At 48.6% G+C, this 14,847-nt stretch overlaps 1 long non-coding RNA gene across 1 annotated transcript in view; it reads left to right on the top strand.

Moving 5' to 3' along the window:
• Positions 1–1,215: 1,215 nt before the first annotated feature.
• Positions 1,216–14,847, top strand: part of LOC123382564 — an 89,976-nt gene continuing 76,344 nt past the window's right edge. Inside the window, exon 1 of the long non-coding RNA XR_006591125.1 lies at positions 1,216–1,465. This is a non-coding gene — a long non-coding RNA (uncharacterized LOC123382564). The remainder of the gene's footprint in view (positions 1,466–14,847) is intronic.

Genomic DNA, 14,847 nt, shown 5'->3' with positions numbered 1-14,847 from the left:
CACCGAGCGGGTATCATCTTCATGCCCACCGTCACTGCTCAAGACTCACGTTCTATCGCGAAGTGTCTGATTGATCCGGCTCAGATGAGCGTCCCTGCTTCGTGGCTGTCTCGCGGGAGGGAAGCGGTTTCCCCAAAGGAAACCAAGACGCCATATCAAAAGAGCCCCAAGCTCCACAAATGTCCGCTGTGCCGGACTCCCTGGTCTAAAGATCTTCAAGAGGTTCGAGGGTCTTTTAGTGGCGATGGTTGTGGCAATGAGGGGGGGAGGGAGTGACCAGTATCCGTAAGCTGATTTGGAGAGCTGATGGATGATACATGCTAGATTCTTCTTCCCACCCAAGTCTCTGTTTCCGCTGTTCATCCCCGAGCCGTCCCCCCTTCCCCCCACCCCTGTCCACAGTCTAAACTCATGCTTTTCTTGTTGGATATATGATCACCAGCCACAATCATCTCAGAGATGACCTTTGCCCTGGTGACCTGTGTTCCATCTTTTTTTTTTGTTTGAAGTTTATTTTATTTTGAGAGAGAGAGACAGAGCACGAGTTGGGGAGGAGCAGAGAGAGAAAGAATCCCAAGCAGGCTCTGTCAGCACAGAGCCCGACGTGGGGCTCGAACCCATGAACCTCGAGATCGTGACCTGAGCCGGCGTCAGTCGCTTAGCCCGCTGGGCCACCCAGGCGTCCCAGCCTGCTCTTTTTAAGGACCGCCCCGGTCTCACGCAGGTACAGACCGCACAGCCCACTGGTGGCTGCAGCCGCCCCGGCCTGCTGGCCCCAGCCTCCGCCCCTGGACTTTCTGGACATAGGATCCCATAAAAGGCTGCCACAAAGGGAAGAGAAAAGCAGCTCATGAGCGCCTGCGCTCAGCCTCACGACAGGTTTTCTTTAGCTCTCGATGACGTTTGGGCCAGCAGTCCCCGAGGACTCCCAGAAGAGGCACGCCATTCCTGCACTCAGGTGTCAGATCCAGAACTAAGGCTTGGGCTGGGGACGAGGAAGGGCCGTGGGGAGAGCGGCGGAGGTGTTCTAGAGCGCTGCCTCCGTCCGACCCCCTCCCGGCGTGGTTCTCTGCCCTACCCCAACCTCCTGACAGGGCTCCCAGAGAAGGAACCCGGGCACCTCCAGGTCTGGCAGCCTGCGGGCTTTGTCGCTGGCGCATGTCCCCTCCGAGCCTCCGTTTCCCCTTTCCGGCGAGCGCGGGGAGGAACCGCGTCTGGATCAGCGTGGGCGCGCCTGCGCTTGTAGATTTCTCCCTCGCGCAAGTGCGCTGCACCCAGCGATGCATTTTCTCTACGCGGTTTTCCTTCAGAGCCGCGTCTAGTCTTTGGGCTCGAATGCTACCAAACGGTATTGTCTCGACGAGAAAGCTGGCTCATGGAAGGAATTCATTTCTAGACGCTCTGGCATCAGAATCAGCCGGGCAAGATCAGACCCGAATACCTGCGCTGTCTCTCTACCTACGCGGTGAGCATCTGGGGCGGAGCGGCCACTCCGTAACCATCGCTGCGCTGTTTGAGCATATGCTCAGTGTCCGGGCCCATGAGTGTAGACGGCTCCACGCACGCGGGCCTAGCTGCCATGAGCAATATTTCGGCAGTGCTAGCCGCTGAGAGCATTTTCATATGCTAATAGGAATTAATAATTCATGCTCCGTAATCTGCCCGCTGTTTTTTTTGTTTTTTTTTTTTCCCATCCTCGCGTCTCACCGGGGGGCCCAAAGCGGACCAGACACGATGCCTCTTGGAGGGAGGGCCAGGCTGTCTGCAGAGCGAGCCCTTGGAGGGCGAGGTGGGCCTGAGTCTCTTCTGCTGAAGGTAGGGAAATGACTGAGGCGGGGGGATTAGAGGAGAGGCCAGTCTTTCCTTTAGGGACCCCTTCGTGCTCAGGGAGCCGCAGGGAGCGGCCTCCGCCTGCCCTGGGAATGTTCTCTGCTCCCGAGCATTGCTACATTTTCTGACTCTTGGCAGCGATCGCTTTAAATTAGGTGCCCTGTGACTTTCTGGACTTTGTGGAGCCCCAGTAAACCCTCCTTGGAAAGCAGGCCTAGCAGGCCACGAGGGTTTTTCCTATTTAGGCTAATGTCTGTGTCACCCTCAAGCTTGGAGGAATTTTCCAAGCCGCTAATTTGTACTTTGCCAGGAGACAAGAGTGATGAGTGGTATTATTTTAGGCTTTCTAAATTGGAGCACCGCTTCTGGGTACTAGATGTTCTCAATTTCGTATTTCCTTCAACTCCGAGATCTGGCAGGTTTTGTTGTGTTCTTTCAAAGGGCAGTCGGGTTTTTCGGAGAAGTATTTCTGGCTCCTTTCCTCGGTGTGCTAAATGATCACTTTTGGTTCTGCAATTGAATTCAACAAATATTTATCGTGTGCTTATTAGATGCCAGGCTCAGAGCTAAGTGCTACAGAGGGTGTAAAGATTGATGACCCCTGTGTTTATTCATGCATTTGTCGGGTCATTCATACAACATTTTTGAGTATCTGCTATTGACCAGTTACTGGCAGGTGCAGAACTGGAGCTTTATGTCAATTAAGACTGGTTACTGGTTCCAGTAACAACAAACCTAACAAAAGTGCCTTGAATAAACAAGGGCTTTTTTTTTTTTTTTCCTTATATATCAAGAAGCCCGGAGTCAGATACTTATGGTATTAGCTAATAGGCTGTATGATGTTTGGGCTGATACGTCTGCTATCACTAAGCCTCTTCCTCACGCTCTCAAGGTGGCTGCTGCACTTCCAGCCATCACTTCTCCTTCAAGGCAGGAAGAAGGAAAGGCCAAGCGTGCTGTTGGGATCTTTTCCTCAAGAAAGCATAAACTTCCCCACGTCACTTTCTCTCAGCCAAATTCCCTTTATGTCTCATTGGCCAAGACATAAAGGGCCTGGTCGAGCCCGAAGGTACAAGGGGACCCGGACAGGGGACAGAGCTGCCGTGATCGGCTTTGTCATGATACGTTGTGGAGCGCCCTCTTGGGCTTCTGTTCGTAAGGAAGAAAGATGGGATGCACAATGGTATTTGCAAAAGTCCTAAATGAAAGAGTCAGGGTACTTGCCTTCAGGAATTTGTCGTCTAGAGGCAGAGGCAGAGGGAGGGGGGTGGGGGGGACACTGGTGGAGGGACACACCACGGTCGCAAAGCACCTCACGTGCAGGGGTTCATTTGGTTCTTAATATAAACCTGTGATGTGGGCAGGACAGAAATCATTAGTCTCACTTTATAGATATCTCTGTCTATGACATAAAGACACCAAGGATGCTTTTGGGGGCCCCAGGGTAAGGTACCGTATTTCAGGGAACAAACTGTAGGTCTGCTGACTCTTATCGGTGCTCCCATCATATCCTTTTTTTTTTAATTGTTTATTTCTTTATCTTGGGGGGGCGGAGAGAAAGAGGGTGTAAGCAGGGGAGGGGCAGAGAGAGAGAGAGAGAGGCAAACAGAGAATCCCAAGCAGGCTCCTCGCTGACTGTGGTGCAGATCCCGACGCGGGGCTCGATCCCAGGAACCGTGGGATCGTGACCTGAGCCGAAGTCGGACGCTCAGCCGACTGAGCCACCCAGGCGCCCCGGAAGTCAAATATTTTTAAAGGGAACACAAACTAGACGGCCATAGGCCAGTTTTAATCGCTTTTTCTTTATGCTCATACTCCTTTGGGTGTCCTGCACAAATCCCACGGTGCTGGCTCTCCTACCGGGATGAAATGCCACGTTCCCGACCTCCCGCACTGTGTACCTTTCAGAAATGAAAGGTCTCAAGTTAACTTGCCCAAGAAAGCCAGCCGGATGGGGAAGCATAGTCCCCAAATGCCTGGCTGGGGCTAAACATTTCGCAGTTTACCCTAGAAGTGTCGCTATCTCCGTATAACAGATAAGGACCTTCCAGCCCAGAAAAGGTAAGCAACTTGGCCCAGGGTCACACAGCTAATATGAGCCGGACAGAGTCGCAATTTCAACTCAGGCTCGCCTGATTCGGAACATTTGCTCTTCAGCCCTGGACAAAATACAAATCTCGGCTGCGGTCCTCACTAGGGCTTTCCAGCGGCCCTTTTTGTGACGGTGGGCATATTATACGCCTGCGCTGTCTCGTTCGGTAACCACCAGCCACTTAAAATGCAGCTGGGGCAGCGGAGGAAATGGATTTTTAATTTCATTACGTTTTGATTAATTTAAATAGCCACGCGAGGCCAGTGGCTACTCTGTTGGACAGCAAAGCTCTAGAACATTTGCAAAACCGAGGCCAGATGGAATGACTGATGTCCCCCCCGTGGCAGACCTGAAGGGCTCCTGGCGCGCAACACAAAGGACTAAGTACTTAGGAATGAAAAGTGCAGGGAAACGGTTGACCCCAAATTCGATACTTGGAAATAAATGTCTAAATTTCAGGCTTGCGGCTCGTTGGCGTTGGTCAGGCAATCAAAAAACTGCTGTCGGTGTTTTAGGCAGGATGGCACTCAACTCAGGAAATTCATCCGGAACCCCCCCCCCCCCAGCCTCACCGCTAGAGTTGCCCATGAGTTTGATACTGATAACGCCGACTCCGCCTTTTGTAAATGCGAGAATCGAGAGCAGACACGCTTTGGCGGGGGATGGGGGGGACGGTTAACGAAAAGATCATCTGGTGTGGGGTTACCGATTCTCCTCCGCGGCACATTGTAGGCAAGCGGTCACTGTTCATGTTCAATTCATGATTATTTAAGAGTCTAAGAATAGAGGAAGCAGAGGGTGGCAGAGAGCACTGAGAAGAGACGTTTTTGAGAAATAAAGGGGCCTCATTGCTGTCGTGTGAGCGGATAAGTAGGGAGAATTGGGGGCAGTCAGGCCAACGGGTCCTACCAAACTTGGGGGGGCGGGGCCAGGGCGGAGCTGAAGATACTGACATGCCGGACCCTGGGGCGGGAACCCGCAGTCACTTCCCTGGAAGCCTTCCAGGTTAGGCCAACCTTATTCCCTACGCTTCGGAAGTTGAAGCACCTAGGGGCACCTGGGTGGCTCACCTAGGGGCAACCTGGGTGGGTTGGGCGTCCGGCTTCGACTCAGGTCATGATCTCATGGTTCGTGAGTTCGAGCCCCGCATCGAGCTCTGTGCTGACAGCTCGGAGCCTGGAGCCCGCTTCGGATTCTGTGCCTCCCTCTCTCCCTGCCCTTACCCCCCCCCCCCCCAACACACACTCTGTGTCTCTCTCGCAAAAATAAATAAACATTAAAATCAAAAACAAAACAAGCTACCTAGACCCTCTTTTGCCTCAGCCGTTCTAGCTCCTTTCTCGTGTATGAATTCCCTGTAGACCCTGGGTTGACTTGCCCCGGAAACCCAAGGCTGGCATTGCTGAGGGAGAATGGATAGCGTTCTCTGCAGTCTTCCAGCCAGGAGGCAAGACATTAATCTGATGGAATCAGGGCGCCACCCTTATGACCTCATTCAACCTTAATGACTTCCTCAAAAGCCCCCGTTTCCAAAAAAAAAACAGCCTCACTAACGGCTTCAGCATATGAATGTTGGAGGATCACAAACATTCGGTCCTTAACAATAGGCTTCTCTTCCTTCTAGGAAGGCAAGAGCTCAAAGCCTTATTCTCTATGTTTGCCATGAAAGATTGTAAGAGTCTCATAAAGGGACAGACCAGACAGCATACAGGCGGTGTTCGCGTCTATCCATGAAAATAGTCTTCCCCGCCGCTCTATGAGCACATGTACTTCAAGCACGGAGGTGGTCCTAAAGGTTTATTACTAAATGAATATGTGGCATTCAGCCCATAACATTGTTCGGATTGTCAGGGCACAAATGAGTGGTAAATAAACTCGGATTTTTTGGTGATACAACCCCAGAGCCTGGACAGAATTGATAGTCAATTGAGGAGTGTTTCGTATCACGCGCCTTATCAAGGTTTAGCCAGGGGAGACATTCTCCATACCCACCTGCACTTTGCACGTTTGAAAAGGGGGCAGTCGTTTTCTGACTAAACGAGGAAGGATGTGCAAGGCAGAGTAGTTGTCTCCAATTCATGTTGATTTTATAATCGTATCTGTGATTGAGAACATGGGTCCCTTGTCATTAACTGTGAGCATCCGATTAAAATGTAAAATACACAAATTGTTCTTTCCTAACATCAAAACCTGACTTCTTCAATCCCCCCCCCCATTATTAAAGACTAATAAGGGAATATGGATTCATCGAGAAGGATTCAGCTGTCCGAAGGAGCAGTGAGGTCATTGTGGGAAACTTTGTATTGAACCACCATTCCATCATTTGCTATTTTCACGACTCTGGCCAAGGAATTTAATTTCTATGAGACTCGTTTCGTAAAAGCTACTGCCCCGCTGGGTTGTGGTAAGGATCGAATCAGATCACATTTCTACAGTACTTAGCATCATGTCTGGGACTTCATAAGCAACCTGTAAATGTGTGCCTTATCTGAATATGTAATAACACAAATCATTTGAACATGCTTTTCAAAACCTGACCGTCAACGTGGAGCAAATGGAAGTGATAACAGAGGAATTTGCATCTCAGACGCTCAGTGGGAACGTTTGTCCCCAAATGTCTTCTTTCCAAACAAATCAGTTAATGTCAGTCCAAGCGATATGGTCAGATATGAGTGTGCTGGTGTGATTTTAGGCAGAGACACGGAAACCACTCCAGATATTGTCAGGAAGGGATTGAATGCAGGGAATTGGGTGCTGAAGAGTAAAAACGCAGTCCTTCCTCCTGCGTGTCCCTTTATTCTCATGTCACTGCCACACCTACGGCCCTTCTGACCCCAGATGTGCGGAGCTGTCCTCTACCGGGCAATTCTCTGAAACACCAGCTGGGTGTCCTTTGATTTCCCTCGACTCTGACACCATCTATCTGAAGGTAGCGTCGGATTCCTCGTGTTAAGGGCTCCGTCCTCCAAGACCAGCCTCCCCTTCAGAAGTCAATTTCATGTCCTGGTTGTTACCTGTCCTGACTGATGGGCTCTAGGTCACAGGCTCCCGGGACCCCCTCCTCAGATTCGATTCAATTGCTAGAGTGGCTCATGGAACTCATGAGAAGTTACTTATGTTTAGCCGTTCATTAAAGGAAATGAGAAAGGATACAGATGAACAGCCGAATGAGGAGTGGCACAGGGCAGGCTCTGGGAGCGTCCCAAGCACAGGAGGGTCCCTACTGGCGTGGATGTGGTCGTTGACCTAGAAGCTCTCTGAACCCAGCACTATTGGGATTTTCACAGAGGCACGATCGATTATTAATTCCATTTCCAGCTCGTCTCCCCTCCCTGGAGAATGGAAGGTGGGGCTGAAAATTCCAAGCTTGGACCCCTGGCTTGGTCTTTCCGGGGACCAGCCCCCATCCCAGAGCTCACCCAGAGCCACCACGTTAGAATGAAAGATGCCCCTCGCGTTCTTATCACTTAGGACTTGACCAAAGTTTTCAGGAGCTCTGTGTCAGGGATGAAATCAAATATATATTTTATTATAAATCACAATATCACAGGTGCTCCAGAGAACTTGCGGCGAAGCGGGAGCTACGCACATCAGGGGGAATCGTCAGTGATGCCCATCAGCAGGATATCGGGCCGTTGGAGGAATTGTAAGCAGCTGTCACCCAAGGCAGGTGATTCACAGGAAAATGGAGCCACAGGAAATTGGCAAGCTTCATAAAACGTCACACAGCCTTCTGCTGAAACCCACACACCTGCCCACCTACAGGATGATAACTGTCCCTGCTTCCCTCCCACCTTCCACATCCGATGCGAGTTCCTGCCTCTGGCGGAATCGAAATAATAATCCGGCGGACGAGGAAGCCTGCAAAATACCATTCTAGGGCTCCTTACAGCCAACGTACAGAGGAAAGCTTAGAAGCAGGAAGGTGCCAGCGGTCCCACTGGTCCTCACGGACCGTGGATTCTGTATTTGCAAATTCACCCACTCACTCTCTAAAATGTATTTGTAACCCCCAGGGCAGTATTCAAAGTACATTCACGGTCACTTGCTGGTGTGTGCAGAGAAGCAAAAACGTTGGTTCCCCCAATGTACAGCTCAGGCTATGTATTCACCCAGTGTCCCAGCTCCGGCTGAACAAGGGGACACTCTGCCTCCTTGTTTCAGACCTCAGGCCATTTTTCAGGGTCTGTTGAGTGCCATTTTTTTTTTCTTCGCGTTTTTGGTTTGTTTTTTTGGTGGTGGTGGTGGCGGTAATTTTGTTACTTAAAATGGTTCCCGAGCACAGTGTCAGGGAGCCGTCTAGAAGAAGGTTGTGATGTGTTAGACAGCCTTGGTGAAGGCAGGAGTTATAGCACTGTTCAGTGGTAGTGAATAAACAGTATAGACCAACCGAGGTGTCTTTAAACAGAAACACGCATAAAACAAACTTAGGCATTGGTCAGTTGCTAGACCTGTATCCAGAGGCTCACAGAAACCTAACTGTGTGTATTCTAATATTTTTTAACGTTTGTTTATTTTTGAGAGACAGAGACCGAGCATGAGCAGGGGAGGGGCAGAGGGAGAGGGAGACACAGAATCCAAAGCGGGCTCCCAGCTCCGAGCTGTCAGCCCAGAGCCCGACCCGGGGCTCGAACTCACGAACCGTGAGATCATGACCTGAGCCGAAGTCAGACGCTTAACCGACTGAGCCACCCAGGCGCCCCAGACTCTGTATGTATTGTTTGTAGAAGCAACGATCTAGGATTGGCTAATTCAGTGTTTACTGCCACTTAATGGCATGTAACTCCTTTGAATGGGGAGAATTAACTGTAATATTTAGTACAGGATCAGAGACGCTGCAAATGCATCTGTGATACGTTTCTTAGCTTCTGGTCCTGGTCCCTGAGTGGTGGGGACAAGAGGCTCATGCTCTGATATCTCGGGATCTCTGTGTGAGGATATCCAGTTAAGAAGAGACGTGGTTCAGCACGCTCTGACATACTCAGGGTCACCCCCAAGGTCACAAGCAGGAGCCGGCTTTAAAATCGGGACTCTAGGAATTCCGGGTTTTCCGGAATTGGTTTTTCCAAGTCCGTTCATCTTCTTTTGTAGATTTGGTGTGTGTGCGTGTGTGTGTGTGTGTGTGTGTGTGTGAGAGAGAGAGAGAGAGAGAGAGAGAGAGAGAGAGAATGATTTATAAGATAAGTAACCTCTGTTCTGAACCTCGAATGTTCTTCAAACTTTATAAGGAGGAACTTACAAGAATTCATGCTGTTACCTTGGTGAGGGAGGGGAGATTTCGGGTTTAGCCCACTGTCCTCAGGCGGTTTTCTCTTGTTTTACATATAAAACACCTGAAACCCACAAAGTTTAAGAGGTTAGCCTGAGGCCACCATGAGGTCAGAAAACCTGCCTCCTACTTGAGTCTCTTCTTGCTTTTTTGCTTGGTTGCATTCAGATGCAATCCGATTGCTTATAGAATGAGGAATTTGAATTAGCTGATCTCTGAAGTCCCTTGCAAATCTAAAATCCCACGACTTTGGCGCCTGGGTGGCTCCGACTTCAGGCGTGGTCTCCAGGTTTGTGAGTTCGAGCCCCGCATCAGGTTCTGTGCTGACAGCTCAGAGCCTGGAGCCCGCTTCAGGGTCTGTGTTTCTGTCTCTCTCTGCCTCTCCACCACTCTCACGCCCTCTCTCTGTCAAACATAAATAAGACATTAAAATAAACAAATAAAATTCCACGCCTGTGACTCTCATTCACTGAAGGCTTAAGACCGTTCAGCGCTATGCTGGAGGCTGGAGGTAAGCTGGTGAGAAAAGATATAAGAGAACACACTGAATATTCCACAGAGAGGTTATATGTGTGCAAACAGATCACAGAGACGTAAAAATGTGCATAATGGTACAGGGTACCCTTCGTGCCTTTGATCAAATGACACCTCCTTCGGGAAGCCAGCCTTGATTAGGTGTGTAAGAGTATCACACTGTGGCTTTAATTTTCATTTCCCCGATGACTGGTATGTTGAACATATTTTCACATGCTTCCTTGCCAGCCTTACATATTCTTTGAAGTGTCTGTTCAGAACTTTTGCCAATTTTTTGTTTGTTTTCTTTTAATTGAATGTCAAGAGTTGTCTCCATATTCTGGATGCACGCACTTTATCGTGTCTGTGTTTGGCAAATATTTCCTCCCGGTCTGTGCCTTTTCTTAACAGCACCTTTTGACGAGCAGGGCTTTTTAATTTTGATCAAAGCCAATGTATTTAATTTGTTCTTTTATAGGTGGTGCTTTTGGTATCATCCCCGAGAAGTCTTTTGGTAACCCAAGCAAATTGCAGTGAATTTCTCTGATGTTTTTGTCGAGATCTTACACAGTTTTAGGTTTGGCGTTTAGTTGCACGATCCCCTTTGAGTTGTTTTTCTATACATTGAAAAGGATGGGTAGACATCTGTGCGTGTGTGTGTGTGTGTGTGTGTGTGTGTGTGTGTGTGGTTATGAACTTGTTCCATCATCGTCTGTTGAAAGGACTCATTTTCCCACTGGATTGCTTGGCACCCTGTTGAAAACCACCTTTCCATATAAATGTGGGTCAGTTACTGGATTCTCGTGTACCATTGATCTAGTTGCCCGTTCTGACACAAATACCGTACTATCTTGATTACCGTAGCTTTCAAAGAAGTCTCGAAATCCAGTAATGCTTTCTAGTTCTTTTTCATCGTGGTTCTGCCGTTCTAGGCGCTTTGCTTTAACATATGAATTTCAGAATCTGTCAGTTTCTACACATGGCTCACGGAGGTTTCAATTGGATCGTATTGAACGCATGTAGATAGATCAGTTTGGGAATGGGCGTCTTAACGGTATGGAGTCTTCTGACCCACGAACACAGCAGTTCCTCCATGTATTTAATTCTGTGATGCTTCTCAGTGTTTTGTATTCTTGGTCTATGGGTCTTTTCTTTTGTCATATGTTCTCTGAGGACTTAGCATGTTTTTCACGCTTGGTAAAAGGTATTTTAATTTCAAGTTACCATTGTTCAATTACGGCACATAATATTACGATGATTTTTGTAAATTGAGCTCGTATCCTGCCACCATGTGATCTCACTTATTAAGTTTTTGGAGATTTTATCCTCTTTTCTACATCATTCCTTGTAGGGGAGGGAAAGGTTTTCCTCTACCTCCTTAGGTTCTGTACGTGGGGGCAGTGAATTAAACTGATAAAAGAAAGATTAATAGGGGAAGAAATGAATACAAATTTAATCACGTTGTTAATTCTGCACGCAAGGAGGATACACAGAAGAGAAGTAAAAACCCAAAGAGGCACTTGGACTCAAAAGCTTATGTACCGTTTTAACAAAATGTGATAAGTAGGTGGACGAAGCAAAGGGGAGTGTGGGCTTCCGGGGGCAGTAAGTTGTGGGAAGGCAAACCTGTGGGGAAACTAAAGGAAGAGAAAGGTTACTTTAGTAAGGCTTGTTTGTACAGACTCATCGCAATGCCCATTTTGTGTCTTCTTCATGGCCATACACATCTCCTGGAGAGGGGCTTTCTAGCAGCTTCCTTTCTCAGAAGTTTCTGGTTTTGGTCAGACAAGGGAAGCTTCAGGAAGGCTCCTTTATGCATCTGGCGGTTCTAAGTTGCCTTCAGCTCAAAATAACCTGTACGCCGAAGTGACATACTTTTGGGTCGCCTACTCTGATCTCCTTTACTGCCACGTCATCTGTAATAAGGGCAATTTTACTTCATTCTTTCCAATCTGAATGTCTTCTCTCTCTCTCCTTTTTCCTTCCTTCCTTCCTTCCTTCCTTCCTTCCTTCCTTCCTTCCTCCTTCCTTCCTTCTTTCTTTCCTTCCTTCCTTCCTTCCTTCCTTCCTTCCTTCCTCCTTCCTTCCTTCCTTTCTTCTTCCCTCCCTCCCTCCCTCCCTCCTTCCCTCCTTCCTTCCTTTCTTCTTCCTTCCTTCCTTCCTTCCTTCCTTCCTTCCTTCCTTCCTTCCTCTTTCTTTCTTTCTTTCTTTCTTTCTTTCTTTCTTCCTTCTCCCCCCAACACCCCCCGTCTCTTGCCAATCTCTTTCTTGTCCTGTCCCTAATCCCAGGGGGGAAATATTCAGCTTTTCACCATTCAGAATGATGATAGCTACAGGTTTTGCTTAAATGTCCTTACCAAGTTAAGGAAATTTCCCTCTATTCTTAAGTTGTTGAGAGTTTTTGTCCACGGTGGATGTTGGGTTTTGTTAAACGCTTTCTCTGCATCTATTGGGATGTTTGTGTGGTTTCTCTTGTGGAGTTTGTTACTATGGTAAACACATCGATTGATTTGCTAGTGTTAGAGCCCAGGAAAGACTTCCCTCAAAAGTCTGTGTGTGTTACCAAGACAGGGAATCGTCTCTTCCCTCCATTTCCCGAGGAGGGAGGAGGAATGTGAATCAGAGCAAGTGTGGGTGGTCTGAAAGGTGAAAAACAGGCCCACTTCACCCATCAGTCCTGAGACTGCACTGGGACAGTTCAAAGAAGTTGATTGATGGAGTTCGGCCGGAGGGTACAAAGATCTCCGAGGAGAGCTTCGTGGCTTTTGGAGAAGAGACAGGAGAAGCCTCTGAGCGATGGACAGAGGTGGGGCTCTGGGCACTTTAGTGACACTTTTCGCAGGCCATTGCCATTTCACTTATCGATGGAAGGGAAAATACAGCTGAAAAGTGAGAACTTCCCTACTACTACAAGGATCCCACCGGCCCTTAGCACATGACACATCACCTCCTTTTAGCTCTTTGCTCCTACTGCTACCTGAGTGATTAGCTTAAATATCCAAATATGGCCATGTCTCTAACCGGACTATAAAATGTCTGTGCCGGGGCGCCTGGGTGGCTCAGTCGGTTGGGCATCCGGCTTCGGCTCAGGTCACGATCTCGCGGTCTGTGAGTTCAAGCCCCGCGTCAGGCTCTGTGCTGACAGCTCAGAGCCTGGAGTCTGTTTCCGATTCTGTGTCTCCCTCTCTCTCTGCCCCTCCCTCGTTCATGCTCTGTCTCTCCCTGTCTCAAAAATAAATAAACGTTAAAAAAAATTAAAAAAAATAAAATAAATAAAATAAAATGTCTGTGCCATTAGCATGACTTACAAGGCCCTTTACATTCTCCCCCCGACCCCTGCCCCCCCATCCCCGACTTCTTCCACTGCCCTCCAAGCACACTCAATGCAGCAGAAAGGCCAACATTTCTGACATTCAGGAAGCAACACACTTCCTCTCTCCCAAGCCCCATCCCCTTTGTCCGAAATGCCTTTCCTCAATTTTCAGTCTGTTTCTGCCTCTCTCCTTTTATGGGCTCAGGTTCAGAGTGATGTTAATCTCGGTTTTATTTTTGTTGTTTTTATTTCAAAGTAAATAAATAAGGGCATGTATTTATTTTGACAGTGAAAGGGCACGCGTTGGGGAGGGGCGGAGGGAGGGGGGAGAGAATCCCAAGCAGGCTCCGTGCTGTCAGCACACGGCTCACTTATCCCCGATCCCACGACCGTGAGATCGCGACTGGAACCAAAGATCAAGAGTCAGACACAACCGACTGAGCCACCCTGGCACCCCTTCATCTCAGTCTTAGTTCCTCGCACACTATCATCTGTCCACGGGGTTACCTCTGACCCCCAGAACCCAAATAATGCCGCAGCGGCGTTGTATGAGAATTTCCCCGGGAGACAGACGCTCAGAAGTACAAGTCCTTGCTGGAGAGCATTCGCGTATCTAATTTCACCAAATACTGAGAGACTGTTCTGCAGAACGATCTACATCCTCTGAGGTTCAGGAACACTTGGCATCATCCAGCTTTCTAGATTTCCCTGATAGGAATTAATTACCATGCTTTTGAACATATCATCATGTTCTTGGCTTTGACATTGTGATCTGTCAATTTCCCATTTGTATCCTCTGCCCCCCTTTGCTGCTGCCTTTTGCTTCCTTCTTCACATAAGAGTCCCTTCTACAGTCCTCGTGTGGGACCCAGTTCAAACACCACTACGTCTCTGAAATCTTTCCAGACAGATTTGAAATGTTCCCCTTCTGGGTGTCTATGGCACTTTGCTTATATCACGTACAGATGGTCCCCAACTTAGGATGCACATTTCAACTTACGAGTTTTTGACTTTACCATGGCGTGAAAGCCATATGCAGTCAGTAGAAACTCGATTTCAGATCTTGAATTTGGGGCTTTGTAGGGGCTGGTGACAACGCAATACAACCCTCTCTCGTGATGCCGGGCCCTGAGCAAGCCACAGCCCCCCCCCCCCCCCCATCAGCTACGCCATCATGGAGCTACATAACCAATACACTTAACAACCCTTCTGTACCCACACAACCATTCTGGTTTTTTGCGGCCAGTAAAGTTGTCACCACGTTCCATGAGGCATTCAACATTGTAGCATAAAATGGGTTTTGTGGCAGATGGTGGTGCCCAAATGTAGGCCAATGGAAGCGCTCTGGGCACGTTTAAGAGTTGTTAGGCTAAGCGATTGTGTTTGGTAGGTTAGATGTATTACATGCATTTGTGACTTTCCATATTTTCAACCTGCCATGGGGTTTATTAGGATGTGACGGCGCCCTAAGTGGAGGAAGATCTCTCTATATATATCATAAGATGCTGTCAGCATTCACTTCCTGTTTTGTTTTCTCTACTAGAAAACGAAACAGACATAGATAATAACACTCTTCCTTTATCACCAGATGTAACACAGGGCTTGGCCCAAAGCTGGATCCCAGTCACGTTTGACGAAACGAAAGGGAGAATTGCACATATTTTCCATGGGCAACAGGATTAAAAGTAGTCCTAGGAGGGGCGCCTGGGTGGCCCAGTCGGTTGAGCGTCCGACCTCGGCTCCGGTCACGATCTCACGGTCTGTGGGTTCGAGCCCCACGTCGGGCTCCGTGCTGACAGCTCGGAGCCTGGAGCCTGCTTCGGATTCTGC

The sequence above is a fragment of the Felis catus genome, chromosome E3, assembly GCF_018350175.1.
Source record: "Felis catus isolate Fca126 chromosome E3, F.catus_Fca126_mat1.0, whole genome shotgun sequence".
Classification (NCBI taxonomy): Eukaryota; Metazoa; Chordata; class Mammalia; order Carnivora; family Felidae; genus Felis; species Felis catus.
This window is presented reverse-complemented; position numbering and strand designations above follow the sequence as displayed.